The sequence below is a fragment of the Taudactylus pleione genome, unplaced genomic scaffold, assembly GCF_031769625.1.
Source record: "Taudactylus pleione unplaced genomic scaffold, aTauple2 ptg000041l, whole genome shotgun sequence".
In the NCBI taxonomy this organism is placed as follows: domain Eukaryota; kingdom Metazoa; phylum Chordata; class Amphibia; order Anura; family Myobatrachidae; genus Taudactylus; species Taudactylus pleione.
Genome location: NW_028284443.1, coordinates 34,687,434 through 34,706,427, shown reverse-complemented (window position 1 = coordinate 34,706,427; position 18,994 = coordinate 34,687,434). Strand labels below are relative to the sequence as shown.

Genomic DNA, 18,994 nt, shown 5'->3' with positions numbered 1-18,994 from the left:
GTGAAATGTATCACGTTGGGAAAAGCAGGGCCATAGAGAGCCTGGCCGGGTCCAGCTACTATCCAGGGGCATGCCCTAATATAAGGAGGCATGGCCTCAGGGGCAGATCCAGGGGGAGGGGATCAGTGCGATCGATCCCCCCCCCTTCCTTTCCATGCACAGGCAGAGGAGATCAGCATCAGCAGCCTCTATACATATATGCATATAGTGTGTGCTGGGCAGGGGAGACAATGCTGCTGACAGGTAAGGGGAGGGAGGCGGTGACTCCGAGCCGCTGTAGGGCCCCTCAATCAAGCCTGGGCCTGGGTGATTAGTACCCACGCACCTCCCCCCCCCCCTCTCAGCGTCACTGGTGAAAATAGTGGAGCAACCAATCAGCTTTACAGTAACATTTATCAAGTTGTATAAAATGGTAGGTAGAAGCTGATTCGTTGCTAATATGGGCAACTTTTCCACTGGTCCACTGCTCCAAGTTTTCCCAAGTAGAAAAGGGAAACTGATTGTTTAGTGAGAACCTGACAGGCTACTATTTACCTGAGCCAGAATGGCAAGTTAGGCAGATAGAGTTTCTGAGCAGAGAGTACAAACTTAATTTTAATCTTTAAACCCTCATAACTGTTTAAGTGATGGGTATTTGAGGTTGTCTTGACACAACCTGTAAGTTGAGTTAGGCAGATACTAATATTATGGAATGCCATATTGCAGATCCATACTCTTCAGCAATTGTCATGAACTTGCCCACGTTTACATTTTAGTGTAGAGTATTGCCCCAACATCACTATGAGAAAATGAAAAACAAATAGGAGAAGATCAGTATAACTTGCTTATTAACACCTCAGTAGCCGATTCCTTGCACAGATGACAAATTTCACACCAAAGTAGCAAGTTGCAAAATGGATAGGTTAAATTCAGGGACTGGCCAGAAAGAGGTGAACCGTGAACAAATGAAGGCCCTGATACAGTACTTTGATACAGTTTGGCCCTAAGAAGAAGAATCATACTTTAAGCACCAGTGTTTTTCTGACCATAATATTCAAGAACTTCAATAAAGTGCACATTTGGGACCCTGTAATCAGAAGAGAGAAATCAACACATCTGGGGTAATACAGAACATATATTTGGACTTTATTTAGCACTAGATAATTAAAAAAAAAGTTAAGAATAAAATAATTTACTGTATACAGTAATGCAAATAACATGGGATGCTGTTAATTCTGGTATACTACAAAAGACATTTATGTCTGTCCTAAAATAAAATGAATGTTATAGTCAATTGGGAACACAAAACAGTTAAGTTATTTTTGGATTACAGAGACACAACAAAACTATAAAATGTTATGCTTGAAAAAAGTTTATTGTAAAAGAAAGGTCAATAAGATGGCAAAAAGAACCTGTGATATCTAAATTATATATATATAGACACAGCCATGTAGGATGTGGTCAGCCCACAATGTGATAAAACCACACTCCAATCTGGCACAGAGATGACCCCCTTTGGTGCAGTCACAATTACCAACTTCATTGTGAGGCTATACCACTTTCTGTCCTCGGCTGAAATGTACAGTACAAGTTGTTAGAATGGCATTTGTTGTGGGAATTGGCTGAAATCTCTTATTATGATGGGCATCAATTATTGAATCACAGTGGGCATGTGCAAGGACTTGAGAGATGGAGCTGAAGGAAGTAAATTGTAGTAGGATACAGATACATATAGTGCATTTGATTATGAATGATTATTCAATGTGGTGCCAGCCGGTGCAACATTTCTGGAGGACCATATAAAGTTGGTGTATTTATTTAGACAGATTAGCAACCAACTTTTTTTGGAGGGGAGGAGATGACTGGTCCTCTTTAAGGGAAAATGTAGTGTACAAGAACTGTGACCAATGTGTGCATCATACACTATGATCTCTCTAAGGGGGTGATTCAGCAGAGGACGCAAGCAGGGGCGTATCTTCCTATTGGCCAGGATAGCACTTGCCAGGGGCGCCGGCTGGTTGGGGGGCGCCGCCATCACCCGGCAGTGCCACCCGTGGCCAGTTCTGTCTGCAGGACCGTAACTAAGGGTGGGAACCGTCACCACCCCATGGCCAGAACCCACCGATCTCACCGCCCGCTGGGGGTGTGGATGGCGGTGTGATATCAGTGTCTCCTGTGCTAGGCTGTATTTGGGGGTACGGGGAGAGATGCAGGCTGTATATGGGGTACAGGTGGGATTCAGGCTATAGAGAGTGGTACAGGGGAGATCATGGCTGTATAGAGGGATTGGTGTGGGGGAGAGCCTGGTCTGCATCTATGGAACGTGACTAATGTCCCTTTTTTTAAAAAATGGAGAGGGGAGAGCGCTGATACTTTATCTGGCATAGGGCACCAAAATGTAGTTACGGCTCTGTCTGTCTGTTAAAGGTCTATGCTGCTGCTGATCTCTAAGTCAGAAGCATCAGCGCTGGACGACAAGGGAGGGGAGGGGAGAGGAGGTGAGGGGGCGATCGCCGCCTGTACAGCCACCACGTTGTCTGTTTACTAACTGCCAACAGGGAGGGGCGCCAGTCCCTTAATTTGCCAGGGGCGCTTGGACCCCTCGATACACCCCTGGACGCAAGTGCTATCGCAGCTGCTAACATGGTAGCAGCTGCGATAGCACTATCATTGTAGTGCAGCAGGAGGTGTCACGCCCCTGCATACATTACTTATCTGAGCTACATACAAGAACACAGCATCGGATAATTTAGGAGATGTAGGCCCTCGCCGCCCCCTCCCCGCCGGCACAAATGGCAGCAGACTGTCAATCACTGACAGCCTGCTGCTGCTCTGTGTGTGATCATGCAGGACCCACACATGCGCAGAATGGGTCCTGCGCACACAAAGATTCCCGACTATCTGAAATCGCTGTGTAGGCACACATCTGCATCCTCTGCTGAATCACCCCCTAGAAGTGGAGACAAAACACTATTGTAATTGTATTGTAAGAGGAGTATTGTTGCAAGAGGGAACTCCACTGTAAGGATCATTAATTGTAGAATATCACCAGCAAATAACAGGATCAAGTATAAAAGGGACAGACAGCATACAATACAGAAACTGAATGGTACAAGGTAAAAAGAAAAGCAATCCAAACGTATATTTTTGTACAAAATATTTTAACACCATAAATGTATATTTACAAAAATAATTGTTGAAATTATTTTAAGAAGTCCCAGATTCTATAATAAGTGACTATCCTCAAGTTGTTACAGAACATAGCAGACGCTCATACTGTATATGTCCTATTCAGCATCCTCTGTGTTCTAAACGAAGAACTGTGACTCAGCATCATTCTAACTTGCTAGATCTATCCTAGGCCATCTGATCATTGGAAGACAACAGTCATTGTAAATACTGTGGGCTCATGCTGGATTTGAACGTATTTGCATCCACATACATTCACTGAAAAAACAATTGCATGCAATGTAAAGTAGGACAAATCACAAGATGCATCAGTAGCATATGAGTCAGGCATATACTGATACACCGGAAGGAGGCAGCCAGATCGTCAGAGCAGGGGGGCGTGATGCAAATTTGTGAGCGGGACTGCGCGATCGTGTGTTCGCCGCCGCGCCCCCCCTAGACAATGGCGTGATTACAAACACTGTGCAGCTGATGACGGGGCAACAATGACTCGATTCTGTGCAAATCGCATCATTGGCTCCCCCGGAACGGCCAATTACAAGGGGGAGCAAACGGCAGGGAGGAGTGCGGGTGCATGGTGCCAGCCGGGGGTCTAGCCCACTCTTCCGGGGGGGCCGGGGGCACCACCCGATTTTCGGGAGGCTCTGGACCACCCAGGGAGAGTAGGGAAGTATGTGATACACTTACACCTAATTTTTTAAACTTCTGTGTTGATAGTGAAATACATACTGTACGCCTTGCAAATAAATCTCATTTTCTTTTCCGAAAATAAAAGCTAAAATACGCTCACACAGTTATATATGCCCACCCAACGAATGACAAAGGCACATATTAGCTTCAGCAGTAAATCCTCACTCATGGCCTGATTCAGAGATGGACGCTAATGCAATTTTCACGCAGATCGAGCGATTATTTGCCATTGCACATGCGTATTAGCTACACTGCGCTTGTGCACCGATTGCAATGACAAACGCACATGGGAATCCATCGTAGAGTGAGTGACAGGTTGTCAGCGTTTGGGGCGGTGGCGGGGGGTGGTCTGAGAAACGCAGCCGTGTCTGTCTGTGTATACGGCATTACATGGGCGTGCATACATTTGTCCCTGAGAGTGCATGCGCAACTCTGTATGTCTGAAGAGCTCCCAAGACCAAGATGGCTGCCGATGTTACCGATATTTATGCAGGTATGCGTCGTCACATGGGCGTCCTTTTGCTCGGGTGATCTTTGCAGACACTAGCATATTTATACTGCTACGTTGCGTATGTAATCACAGCTGTGATCGCATTAGCGTACATCTCCGAATCAGGCCCACAGCTAATAAGAAGCAGTTAGCTAGTGATGGTCACAGTTCTCATCATCAGCGTGTATTCACACCTGCCTTCAGGCACCCCCAATTGGTACAGCTTGTACAGACATGTGTGTCTCTGTGTGAGTCTACATCTGTATGCAATTACACATACATAACCTTACTATACTCTTACTATACTTACTATACTATAAAATTAGACCGTCCATTCCCTCACTGATCCTGCCACTCCAATTACAAGAAGGCACAAGTACATACTAGCCGACTTCTCGCCAGTGGTCTCTGGGAGGGTTTAGGGGAGGAAGCAGTCAGACTGGCAGAACGAGGACGTGGCACTACCATTGCATCATCGTGGCCCAACCCTGCTATACAAAGCCATGATTTGTAGTTTGGGAAAGCAGGGGGCTGGACCATGATGATGCGATTCAGCTTAAATTGCGTCATCAAGCCACCTGAACTGCTCACTTCACTTGTGAGGTAGGCGGTCAGCAGGAGACAGCAGTAGCTTCCAGGAGACTTGTCTGCTCTTCTTGGAGTCCGGGAGAGACAGCTGAGACTTGGGAGTCTCCCGGATGTTGAAAGTATGTTGAAAGTTGAAAAGTATGCACAAGTGTCAGATACAAGGAATTCTGCATATGCAGATATGAGTACCACCTATTGTGTGGGTATGCGTAAAGCCAATTTGCGCATTTTACACTTCTCAAATTGGCCCATACTTCCATTTCTACATCAGCCTTTGTATGTTCCAATTAGAAAACATGGTAATCTCTATAAAATAACTGTGATAAAAAATTCTTGATATGTGTGTGCTATTGAGTGGTTGTATGCAGAATTAAATAGCAAAACCAACAGAATTGCAGATACACCAAACCGTTCAGGTGCGTAACCAGGTGTCAGGTTTATTGAAGTGTATTCTCTTGAATTCCAGTGTTGCCTCCCAGGGTTGGTAGCAAACTGACTCACTCTGCTTACCGCATGTGTAATATCAGGGCATACATCAAGTGCTCAATGGCATTTTCATAAGGAACACTTTTCATGTCTCCAGCTTTTTCCTCATGCATCATGTCTTTGGTTAGTTTGATACCTTTGTCGATAAGAGTGCCTATTGGCTTAGTACAGTAGTACCCAAACTGTGTGCCGTGGCACCCTGGGGTGCCTCAGGGCAATTGCAGGGGTGCCTTGGGTTGATGGTCCAGTACCAAAGAAAATTATTTTTAGTCAATGTGATTGGCAAAACCAGTGCTAATGGCTGCCAATCAACAAATACTGTATGTGGACAAAAACAAGCGCAGCCCTGTCAACCACCACATAACTGAACCTATGGGTGACATATAAGCACAATTTACTTCATTTCATATTTGCTGAATTTCTCAATAAAAAACTTTTGGCCAAGGGGTGCCGTGGAAATAATGCTGATACTCTAGGGCGCCATTATTCAAAAAAGTTTGGGAACCACTGGTTTTAGTATCAACCATACTATATTTTTCAAGTATAATCTCAATGTAGGTTTGTTGATCAACGGATATGATCCCTTTCTCTAAGTTAGGTGATTCTCCGGCGCAAGAAGTAATGTGCAGGACCCAGAGTCTCCATTTTGAATCTTTTTTCAAGTAACTCTGACTTCTGCAATGTGCTCTTTTTGGCTTGCTAACAGTAACTCATCCACATATTTAATGATAATAAAAAGTTTTCACCCTATATACTTGTGATAAAGATAATGATCAATCTGTGAATATTCAAAATCCATTTCTTGCAGGACAGCATCTAACTTTATGTACCAGCATCAACCAATCTGCTTTAGGCCATATAATGCTTTCTTTAGGAAGCAAACTTCTCCTTCTTTGAACATTTCTCATTAGAATGTTCCGGAGGTTTCATGTACAAGTTGAAGTCCAATTGGTACAACTGCATGTTATGCAATACAGATATAGCAATGACCAGATGTAGGGTGCTGGTACTCGCTACTGGAGAGTAAGTTTCACTGAAATCAATAACAGAGGGCCTTATTCCAGAGCCGGACGCTCTGACCAGAGCGCTCGCTCTGAATCAGGGCCCCCCTACCTAAAATTGGAGCGGCCTCCTGGCCGCTCGCATAGCTGTGGGTGACCACCCACAGCTTATGTGAGCGGCCAAAAAGATGGTCGCAATGGTCAAGACCATCGCGACCATCGGGCTTGCGACGAGACCCTGCGGTAGGGTCTCGCTGCCGCAAGCCCAGGAGTGCTTTTGGCTCTATCAGAGCCAAAAGCACTCCCACTGACATCACTAGTGATGTCAGTGGGGCCGGCCCCAGATGGTAGGCATTCCCATGGGAACGCCTCCGTCGGGGCAGCAACGCCCCCGGCACGCCCACCAAAGGGGGCGTGCTGTCCTCACCATCGACAGCATGCCCCCTTTGGTGCGAGACCCATAGCGACAGCTTGGCTGTCGCTATGCGGGTCTTGCGCATGTGCACGACGGAGCTCTCCCCCATGCGCACTAGGGCACCATCGACCCGCTTGCAAACGCTCAGCGCTCACGAGCGGGTCTGAATTAGGCCCAGAATTCTGTGTGCAGCCTTTTGCAACAAGATGGACTTTGTAGCGGATGATTGTCCCATCTGCTTTCATCTTTCTGCAGAATATCCACTTACTCTTGACTTTCTTGTTGTGACTTGGCTCTTAACTACAGTCCATGTACCATTGTCATTTAGTGATTCCATTTCCTTGTCTATAGCTGACTTACACTCACACCAGTCATTTCTTGACTTACCCTCTTGAACTTTTGAGGCACACAGACTTTAATATTTGCAAACTCTTCATAATATCTCTTTGGTGGTTTTCCACCCTTTGACCTTCTTTTATGTGGTTGGATGTTCATGCAGGCAGCCTCTGGTTTTGGTATGTCTCCAACTGCTGGCATATCCAATAACACATACTTCAAATCCAGTTTCACCTTTTCTCTAAGTGGGGTTGTCTCTTTGAATATCACATCCCTTGATTTAACAAGCTTTTTGGTCTTTGGATTCCAAAGTCTGAAACCTTTTACTCTCTTGGCAATATCCAAGCATGATGCATTTCATGGACTTTGATTCCAGCTTATAGGCTAAATGCAATATCTTCCGATCTGCAGCCACTGTTGGGATTTATGTGAGTCTCCCTGTATTTTTAAAGTGGCAAGCATTTTAAAGGCTAAACCAGCTTGGTTTAGCCTTCCAAATGCTTACCACTTTAAAAATAATTGGAAGCTATTATATTTAGCCCTATGTCTTCTCTTTGGGTATGTGTACATAGGCAATACACCCAAAAACTGATATCTGATACTTGGTTTCCTTCCAACCCACGCCTCTATTGGTGACTTGTCCTTCACGGCAACTGTGGGAGCAGGATTTATTAGATAGACAGCCATGGACACTGCTTCCACCCAAAAACACTTGCTTAGGCCAGCACCTTTCAACATACAGTATATTGGGATCTCTAAAGTACAATTTGCATGCTCACTTACACCCTTCTGCTCTGGTGTGTATACAATGGTCAATTGATGCTCAATTCCATGCTATTCCCCTCCATTCAGAACTCAAGACTTTTAGTTTGTGACTGATTTGTGTCTCTACTAATTTCTTAGTCTGAAATCTTGTACATCACTTCACTCATTTCCTTGATGAAGTTGATGTGTGAAATCATTGATGAATGTAATGACATATCTGTAGCCACTCATTGACTTAAGTCCACACACATCCATGTGCGCTAATTCCAGGGGTGTCTCACCTCTACATGTGGTGTAAGTTTTTAAACCTTTCAGCTTAATCAACACCATCATGGATGCAGCTCCTTTGTACATGATGTGCACTGAATACAGAGCTTTTTGCTATCTCCTTCAAATCAGTGAGACTGCAGAACTATTTCCATGCACATCAAAGAAAACTCTTTTTAAGCTTTCTTATGGCTGGTATTTGGTCCTTATTCAACTCTGCTCTATTTATCCTACCAACTCTGATCTATGCTGGTGCCTATGTGGACAACGAGATACCCTACTGCACATGTGCTGGTCCTGTCCAAAGATCCAAGGCTGCTAGAAAGATGTCCATACTCTTATCAGGGCGGTTGTTGGTATTCAGGTACCGCACTCTCCATTTTTTCTCTGCTTTCTCAACCTATCTTCTCATGTACTAATCCTAAACAACTTAAACACATTATGAACGTGACCAAATGTCAAATTGCCTCACACTGGAAAGTGACCTCTTCTCCCTCCATGTTAGCTACTATATATGTTATCTATATGATACTCAAGAGCATTTTGTGAGCGTTTAGATACCCAAGACATCACACTTTGAGGTAGAATTTCCTTTATCTACAGTTTAATTCTTCTCTTCCTTTTGACTCCTTTCTCTGTTGTACGCTGGCTACAGCAACTGGCTCCCCAGCCCTATTTCTCCTCAGGAATTTACCCGCATTGATGTTTTAGATATCTGTTACTTTATTGTATCTCTGTTTTGAAATGGAATTATTCCCAATTTTGTGTACATTTTTTTCTGTATATGTACCGATATTGCCTTAATATTGTGCATTTTTTGTTATGTTGTTATCATAAAACTTCAATAAAAACACAAACAAAACACAATAAAATAAATAGAATCTGTACCACTTTTTTATTAAGTATTGTCACTATTAATATAATAGAATTATTCCCCATATTGTATGTAGTTTAGTGTGACACCCCCACCACTAACTCTATTGAACCCCTGCAATGCTTTACTTTCTAAAGGTCTTCTGAACAGCACCTCTTTCCGCACAGGCTTCCCGGCAAGCCAGTCAAATACTGGTTACAACCATTATTTTAAAAATCTATTCTATAGAATGTATGACCTTTACAAAGTGAAATGCTCTAGCTACCCTCTGATGCTTAAAGCACAGTGCAATTATACAGAGACACCTGACTTTTTTTTTAGCAAAACTTTGTCCCCACTACTGTAGCTGACTTTTCTGCAGAAGTAAGAGGTGTGAATAATCTCTGTTAACATTTTGAAACATTCATGCTCCTGAAATGTACAAAATTAGCACTCCATATGTGTCACAAAATCAACTTAAGAAAAGATATGAATAATCAAACTGCAAAAAATTTTTTACATTATTAACATGTTAAATCTCAGCAAAATAATGAATCATTTTCACTCAAAGCAAATTAATATACAACACAAAGAACCTAAACAACACATCTCTCTCCCCTCTCTGAGAATAAGGTGATCATGTCTGTCATACACTTCCAGGGATATTACTTATTCTGACTGGTCTTCCTCAGCTGCAAGGAGTACAGATGATTCTCTATGACTGGTTCTTTCAATAACTGCTTAGTTCTGTTAGTCCAAGTGCGGAGAAAACCTGTGTGGTTATTGGTGATGGCACATGGTTGCTCTCCATTCAGAGAACGACAACCAATCGAGTTCATTATGGGAAGTACAGCTGGATTTCTGTCAGTAATAATAGTGCAACGTCAATCAACACATTACCTGCACTTGTTCTGTGGTCTTACGTATGACAAGAGCAGGAGTTAAATGATGGTGCTGTATGCTCTAGTACTCGCATAGAACAAGTTTTTACTTTGCTCTATATCAGACAGGGTTAAAGTATGGTTTGTATGTTAGCAGAAATTATGACAAATGCCTTAATGGTTTTTGCCTTTTTGGGTGATTTTATATTAGCCTCAATAATTTAGAACTGCTTTCCAAACTACTAAAATCGGCTGTGAGTAGTAGCTTACCAGCCTGGGGTTGTTTCGTGCAGTGGTCATCGGCAGGGGCGTTTCTAGAGAGGAGGGGGCCGTGTGCAGTCTCCGTCATAGGCCCCCTCCTCTCAGTCTGGCAGAGCACTGACCACAGCATGGCCAGCGCCGTACTCATAGACTCTGGGCACTAGAGTGTGCCCAGAGTCTATAGTGCATGCACAGGTCACCGGGGAAAATGACCGCAAAATTTTTATGGCGCTGACTCTGTAGACGTAAGTATAATATGAGTGCAGGAGACCCAGGGGTCCGTGTGCACCGCACACCCTGCACCCATTATAAATACGCCCCTGGTCATCGGGGGCGTATTTATGGTGTGAATTGCACTCAAGCCATAAGATTAGGGTCCTTATTGAACAATAGGCATTCTTTTGGGGATACGCTTTGCAAAGTCACATTACAGTATATTATTTGTTGGCAGAAAGACCAAGCATTATATTGTATACTAGTTATCAGATTTGTGTGTATTGTACTTTAACCATGTAATTAGTAACCAAATTTGTTTCTACTATTTGCATTGGATTGAAATCAAAATCATTTTTTAATGTCACTAGTAAAGGAATAGATATAGAAATCACGGACGACAGTCTGGAGTCAGCTATGGAGAAATTAGAGGTATGGCTTTTGAAGGAGAATATATACAGATATGGTGGGAGGTGGCTACTCTTGAGAAATATCAATCTGACTAAATTATAACAAAGGGTTTTAGAATAAAAAAAACACCATCTTTTAGCGATTGCAGTGAGGAGTTCCAGAATGAATGGAACATGATACTCAGTTATTGTTCCTTCTCCCTAATTCAATTAATATTAAAAGAGAGGAGAGAAAAACTAAAGGAAATTACGGAAAAAATATAAGAATTACAGACCTTAGTCAGTCCGTTTCAAGAAAAACCTGGGTTTATTATTTTGGAGAAAGATATTGAAATAAAAATAAAAAATGAAAAAGAACACTAGGGATATGATCACCAAAAAAACAAAAGAAACTGATGAGGGATTATGAATTCTATAAAAATGAAGGAAAACTTAAAAGACGAAGGAAGAAAGCAGCTGAGAACTCAGGACACAACGAAGTACATGTTGACCCTTATGATAATGTGTATGTAAAAGAGCCAAAAGAAGGCGGAGGGAACAACAGATGCAATATAGGGAGTATATTGAAATTGCTATGAAATGCAATTCGATTCTATCACCGATAAGGGGGAATAATAATCGTCTAATATCTGAAACAAAGAAGGTGGAAGGAGTGCTTGTTTGTGAATAAACAACAAAAATTGTAGTAAAATGAACAATGATTTAATAGATACAAATTTACACTAAGATAATAAAATGAGCAATGGCTCTGTGCATGAATACCAGAACGTCCTTTCCTGTGCACTATGAAAACCAGTAGTTAGTAGATGGATAAAATGTCCATTTCGTGCAGAATTAATAATCCAAATGGATAAAAACCAGTCCTGTTGTTACGTTCAATGAAAGCAAACAAAGTGTACTCTTAATAGAGAAATGGTTATTTAAGTTGCAACAGTAGCCGCAATGGTGGAAAAGCTACAGAATGGAGCCGCTAGATGTTAATGGAAACAATGTCTATCCAGTACACGCTGACCCCAATAGTAGGTGGGGAATGACAACCTCTACCGTTTATTAGTGGGAGTGTGCCTACTAAAAATCAAGACTCTTTTGAGTACGTAAATTAACCTTAAAAATTTATTTGCTTCTAAGGACCAGGTAAATAGCACAGAAGAGCAAGAAATAAAGAAGTTCTAAAAAAAATTCTCCTTCTATCCCTCCCATGTAAAGGGGAATTTTATTGACTCTTAATAGATTACCTAAATGGACTAAAAGAGGATTGAATAAAAAATAATTTAACAATGAAAGAGATTAAAGCAATTCAAGATCTGAAACAGGATAAAGGAATAGTTATTAAACCATGTGATAAGGGGGGAGGGGTTACAATCATGGTTAAGAAATTTTATACTAATGAAATTTATAGACCGCTTCAAGATGAGACCATGTATCAGAAACTGAATAATGATCCAACACAGAGGATCAAGATCAATTTTTCAAAATAGATCCTACATTAAAGATACCATGGATATTATTAATAAATTAAATTAAGTGAAATGGGAGGAATTGATGTTCTTAGTAACAGGGGACATGACGTCCTAATATACAATTATATCCCATTCAAAGGGAGTAGAATTGGTAAAATGGTTTTAGATCGATCAGATCTTTCTGAGGATAAAAAGGAATTTATTGTTGAGGGAATAGAGTTTATACTCAATAATAATTATTTTTTCTTTGAGGGAGCATATTATTTGCAAAGAATCGGTACCACAATGGAGACCAAGTTCGTGCCCAGCTACGCAAACCTTTTTATGGTGTATTGGGAACAGATGACCATTTGGGAAAGTAGCTGGGCGCAGAACCTGGTCAAATGGTATAGATATATAGATGATGTCATTTTTGTGTGGAATGGTACCAAGGAGAATTTGGAGGCTGTCACAATTGGTGTCTGAGAATTACCTGACTCAGGTGATGAACTGGATTCAGCGGAGACCGGCTTGACTGGAGTCATGGATGATGTTAATAGCTTTATTGCATAAGTATAGTGTAGCAGTGAGAGCTGCCTTTGATGATAAATTACAGGAACTAGAAACTTGAAACGTTGGAGTGGGACCAGTAGGAAACTTGGAGGAACCGGACTGGGACTGGCAGGAAGGCTTGCTGAGCTGGACGGGGTACCAGTTGGTAGACTTGGTGTGGCTCAGACTGGGACCGGCAGGAAGGCTTGCTGAGCTGGACATGGTACTAGTTGGTAGACTTGGTGCAGCTGGGAAGCCGTAAAAAGAATGATGGTAGCACGGGAGCTACTTGATGTGGCTGGGAAGCCGTATGGAGAATGGTGGTAGCACGGGAGCTACTTGGTGCAGCTGGGAAGTCGTAAGAAGAATGATGGTAGCGCGGGAGCTATTTGATGCGGCTGGGAAGCCATATGGAGAATGATGGTAGCACAGGAGTTGCTTGCTGCAGCTGGGAATCCATATCGAAAATGATGGTAGCATGGGAGCTACTTGAAGCACTGGGAAGCCATATGGAGAATGGTGGTAGCACGGTAGCTACTTGGTGTGGCTGGGAAGCCGTATGGAGAACGATGGTAGCGCAGGAGCTACTTGATGCGGCTGGGAATCCGTATGGAGAATGATGGTAGCGCGGGAGCAACTTGATGCAGCTGGGAAGCTGCATGGAGAATGATGGTAGCACAGGAGCTACTTGATGCGGCTGGGAAGCCGTATGAAGAATGGGTAGATAACTGGACTCCAGGTATAATGGAGGATGACTGTAACTCCGGTTAGGATCAGAGGGTAATTTGAGGATGACTGGATTATCACCGGATAGGACCGGCAGGTAAACTGGACTCCACATAATTGGAGGATGGCTGGTTCACTGGTGTGAACCAGGTATAGCTATTAGCAGGACTGCTAGATGAACTGGTCTGGGAACCAGCAGGTCTTCTGGGTATGCCAGGTATTGCTGTAAGCAGGATTTCTGGGTATGCCAGGTAGTGCTGTAAGCAGGATTTCTGGATTTGCCAGGTATTGCTGTAAGCAGGATTTCTGGGTATGCCAGGTATTGCTGTTATCAGGATTTCCAGATATGCATTGTATTGCTGTTAGCAGGATTTCCGGGTATGCCAGGTATTGCTGTAAGCAGGATTTCTGGATTTGCCAGGTATTGCTGTAAGCAGGATTTCTGGGTATGCCAGGTATTGCTGTTAGCAGGATTTCTGGATATGCCAGGTATTGCTATTAGCAGGATTTCTGGATATGCCAGGTATTGCTGTAAGCAGGATTTGTGGATTTGCCAGGTATTGCTGTTAGCAGGATTTCTGGGTTTGCCAGGTATTGCTGTAAGCAGGATTTATGGGTATGCCAGGTATTGCTGTTAGCAGGATTTCTGGATATGCCAGGTATTGCTGTAAGCAGGATTTCTGGATTTGCCAGGTATTGCCGTAAGCAGGATGACTGGTCTGAGAACCAGCAGGTTTTCCAGATGCACCAGGGGTTGCTGCCAGCAGGAGCCTGGGATACACTAGTACACAGAGAAACAGATATAGCACAATCTGTACACCACGGGAAGTAATGAGATGTTCAGGCACAGAATGCTATCAGAGGAGGATATATATACCCTTGGATCTTGCAGGAATTGGTGGATACGGTCAGGTGGTCTGGTAGTAGCACTCTCAGTGGTGGAGGGCACAACATGCAGAGGGAGCAATCATTTCTGCAGTACTGAGAGTCAGAACTACACCTGTAATTTCAATCAAGGCGAGCAGTGTTCACAGACAGAGGAGGGCCCAGGTGAATAATCACTGTGGAAAGGAAAGCACAGTTCAAATGTACACACAGATCCACAGAGCAGCTGGCAGAGGTAAGTCTCAAGGCAAAAGGTAAAAACTAGCCAGGGTTGTGACAGTGGCTTTTTGCAACATTTTTAATACCAATGAGGATGATATTCTCCTTACCTTCAACATCAGTAGAGAAAGTATTATTTTTTTAGCTTTAAGAGTGTATATTAAAGAAGGGAAGATAGAAACTAAAGGATATATGAAACTGACTGATTCAAAAAATTACATTAATAAAAGTAGCCTGCATCATAAGAATTGTCTTAGGGGTATTCCCAAAAGCCAGTTCATACGTTTAAGGAAAATTGCAGTAATGAAAATGAATTTATGCTGCAGAGTGAAAAATGAGCATTGGCTTTCTAAGTCAGGGATACGATAAGTCTGATTTGGAAGAAACGAGGAAGGCGGTATCCCTGATGGATAGAAAGGCACTCCTGGCACCTAAGAAATTCTCAAATAATAATAAAAATAATTATGATTTCACCTTTATAACCACATTTTGTTCAAACCATAAGAAACTTGAGTATATCATAAAAAGCATTGGCATTTGCTAAGAATGGACCCGGTTCTTAAAGATTTGATTCCTATTAACTCTAAATTCATACAGTATATAGAAAGGCCCCTAATTTAAACACACATTTGGTTAGGAGTGCCATGGAATACAAATCCATCAAACCCGTGAGAACACAAGGGTTTCATAGATGTGGAACATGACATTTTTGTAAATTAGTACCCAACAAAGTTTCTAAGTTTACAAGTTTTATGGTAAATGGAAAGGAATATAACATTAAAAACGTTATTACCTGTCACCCAGGCAATGTGATATATTTGATAGAATGAACTTGTGGTTTGTTCTATGTAGGGCGTACTTCCAGGGCCCTTAAGACAAGATTATCTGAACACTCTAAAAATATTAAGAAAGGTTTGGAGACACATAGCCTATCCAACCATTTTAAAACAGCCCATCAGCGTAAAATTAATGATGTGAAATTGTTTTTAGGCATTCAGAGCGTAAGGGCAACATTGGAAAGATAGAGACACTGAAAGAATTTTAGCCAATACAGAAATGTCCTGGATTTTTAGACTAAATACCATTTTACCTATGGGTCTTAACAAAAAGTTTGAATTTAAATGGTTTATAGAGTAATACTGATATTTGTGTCTTTTAATATCCCCTTGTTTTAATACAACTTTTTTTATATGACTCGTTTATATTGTTAATGTGGGAAATGTAAATCCAGTACCCTGGTATGCTTTACTTATGTTTACTTTATATATGTTTACTTTATATATGTCACCATTATGTTATTGCTAGTATAATTCAGTGTGCTGAGGAACAATAGGGGGTTAAAACCCCCTCCCTTTGCTACTTGGTATGACCCCTCCCTTTCATGCACTTGAAAAAAGTACTACCAGATTGATTGAGCAGCTGCCATTTTTTTGTTTGTGGTTATGAGATGCATGAATGAGCCAGCTTAGCAGGGCATGCTGGTTCTAGTAGTGCTAGTTGGAGTTCCCAGGGGTGACTCCCAGGTAAGCTGGCTCTCAGTTTGGATGCAGTTATGTACTGTACTTTTATCAGGAGGCTTTATTGCCAAAATACATATGTGCCTTTATTATGAGGCTTTAATTGGCATATATTACATTTGGGGGGAGCGTGTTTGGGCGTAGGGCCCCCGAGGCTACTCTGGCTTGGCCTCCTCAGGGCATCACCACTTAATACACATAGTTACTTTTCACATCACCTTATATGTTTGTTTTTTATTCATGTATTTTTTCACATATATTTTAATCTCTTTCATCACTTATTAATTACTCACACACATCTATACTTTACACTGCACTGTCACTCTTTTTCCATTTTCGGGTAATGCCCTGCGGGGGTCCTGGGCTGGATGTTTTTTGGGGTGCTCTGTGCCCCGGACGTGAACCCGTTAGTGTTAGGGACAGAGGCCTAGCAGCTTCCCATGTATTTGCAAATGCATGCAACCACCATCTCTGAAATTCTATAACCATATAGTATTCATATATTGTTGCTAGTATAATTCAGTGTGCTGAGGAACAATAGGGGGTTAAAACCCCCTCCCTTTCCTACTTGGTATGACCCCTCCCTTTCATGCACCTGAAAAAAGTACTACCAGATTGATTGAGCAGCTGTCATTTTTTTGTTTGTGGTTTAAACCATTGGAACCTGGAACTGTGTGCGGCTAGCTGAACCAGATGCTTGAAGGGAAGAGGGCCGTTGTCCGGAGATCTCTCATACACACTCTCTTGAAGCACCAAATCTGGTGCTAAACACAGTACAGTTCCAATTTATATGTCTTGGATAAAATTTTACTCTGGGTGACCTCAGAATGTTTTATGTTACACAAATATTTTTGATCTTTTATGGAATTCTTGGATGCTGTACCTTGCCTTTTCAATAAAATGATAACAATATACTACACTATATTGCGCTTTTTTTCTTTTTACATATATCCTGGAGTGATATGAGATTGGAACAACACTAAAATTGAATGAATGAATATATGCGGAGGATTGATAAGCGGATAAGGATACAGAAAAGACTATATTCGTATTTCCATCATATATAAAACTGTGTGGTTTTTTGAGTAGCGCCTTTTTTTGTATGACCATTTTTTGTATTTTGATTATTCTATTGATTATTCTTGGTGGGAACATTAGGTTGTATATATTGGCAGCCCTTTTTGACTCAATGTGCACCAGTGCTTGTTCATAAACATTTTGTTTTGTGCATTGGATTTTAGTCTATGTTATATGCTACACATCTGATTGTGATGTTTCATGTATGCAAACCATCATATTTGGGAAAGTATTCCAAAAGCTATTACTACAGTATATGATCTTTATATATGCCAGCCATCAGATGGGTATTTGATTTGTTTACTTCACCACCATAATGAGCTCTGATAGACATATGATAGACATTTTACAACTGAGTATTGCATACCGCATCCACACAAAAACCTGCATGTTAAGTTCACAGTATAACAAGAAATGAGTGGACCTCTTCTCAGGCCCGGCAACAGAAATCTTGGGGCATGGTACACTGATGTCTCTGGGGTCCCCACCTCTTTTTACCACCAGCCCCGACCTCGCACCCACACATAACTGCCCTGCATGTGTGATATGTGAAGATTGATAATGTTAACTGAAAGATATACCAGCCTTTTAATAATGTAAAATACACTATGGCTTTCCACGCTGTCACTGATGATGCAGGCAGGTCTTCTTGATCACAGTGCTGTGGATGCCTCAGGGGTAGGAGGGATGGTGTCTGTAGCCAGCCGTCCTTAGGCCTCAGCCCCTCATCACCTTCCTCAAATTCAGCCCCTCATCACCATTCTCAGCCCAAAAGTCCCTTATCACCTTCCTCTACCTCAGACCCTCATCACCATCCTCAGACCACCATCACCTTCCTTAGCCCACAACCTTCTTTACCTTCCTCAGCCCTTAGTCCCATCACTTCCCCAGCCTTCAGCCTCTTTCATTTTCCCCAGCCCTCAGCATCCTTCACCTTCCTCAGCCCTCAACATCCTTCACCTTCCCCAGCCTTCAGCCCCCTTCACCTTCCCCAGCTTTCAGCCCCTAGCACCTTCCCCAACCTTCAGCCCCCTTCATCTTCCTCAGCCTTCAGCCCCTTCACCTTCCCTAGCCCTCAGCACCCTTCATCTTTGCTCAGCCCCCACCTGTGCACTCAGGCCCTGGTTCAGAGCCGGATGCTCTTTCACGAGTGATGTCAGTAGGGCCGCCGTCAAACGGCAGTTGTTCCTTCGGGATCAACAGCCACCCCGTTTTGTTGCGAGCCTCGGAGCGAGTAATTTCTCGCTCGCTTCGGGGCTCGCGCACGCGCAGTGCACACACGGCGCGTGCGCACTGCTCACCCATTGACCTGCTTGCGAGCGCATAGCCCTTGCGAGCAGGTCTGAATCAGGCCCTTAGCCCCTTCTTCTGCACTCAGCCCCTTCCTCTGCCCCCAGCCCCTGCACACAGCCGCTCACCACCGCAGCGCAGTCCACTGTGTGTGGCGTGCCTGACCGACGGAGATGATATGCGGCAGCGTGACCTATCATGGCACGCTGCTGCGTTGCTTAAAGAGGTCATGTCCGGCCCAGGTCGCGTCTGAGCCACTGGCAAGTCGAGCCCAGCGCTGCCTGGGCCAGAGTACTAAAGAACAGGGCGGCGGAAATGGATAACGGTGGTCGTGGCTCAAATTCCCGGGTATTTGGTCGAGACCCCCCTTTCACACTACAGTGTCTACCCGGGAAATTCCCAGGTAGACCCCTTTCAGACAAGAGCAGGGTTTTTCTGCTTACCTGCCGTCTGCTCCTCCTAGCC

General features: G+C 43.0%; 1 protein-coding gene across 1 annotated transcript in view; it reads left to right on the top strand.

Annotated features, from left to right (window-relative positions):
• The window catches only part of ITGBL1 (integrin subunit beta like 1), a 407,377-nt gene that overhangs the window by 175,153 nt on the left and 213,230 nt on the right, over window positions 1–18,994 (top strand). The window lies entirely within an intron of this gene.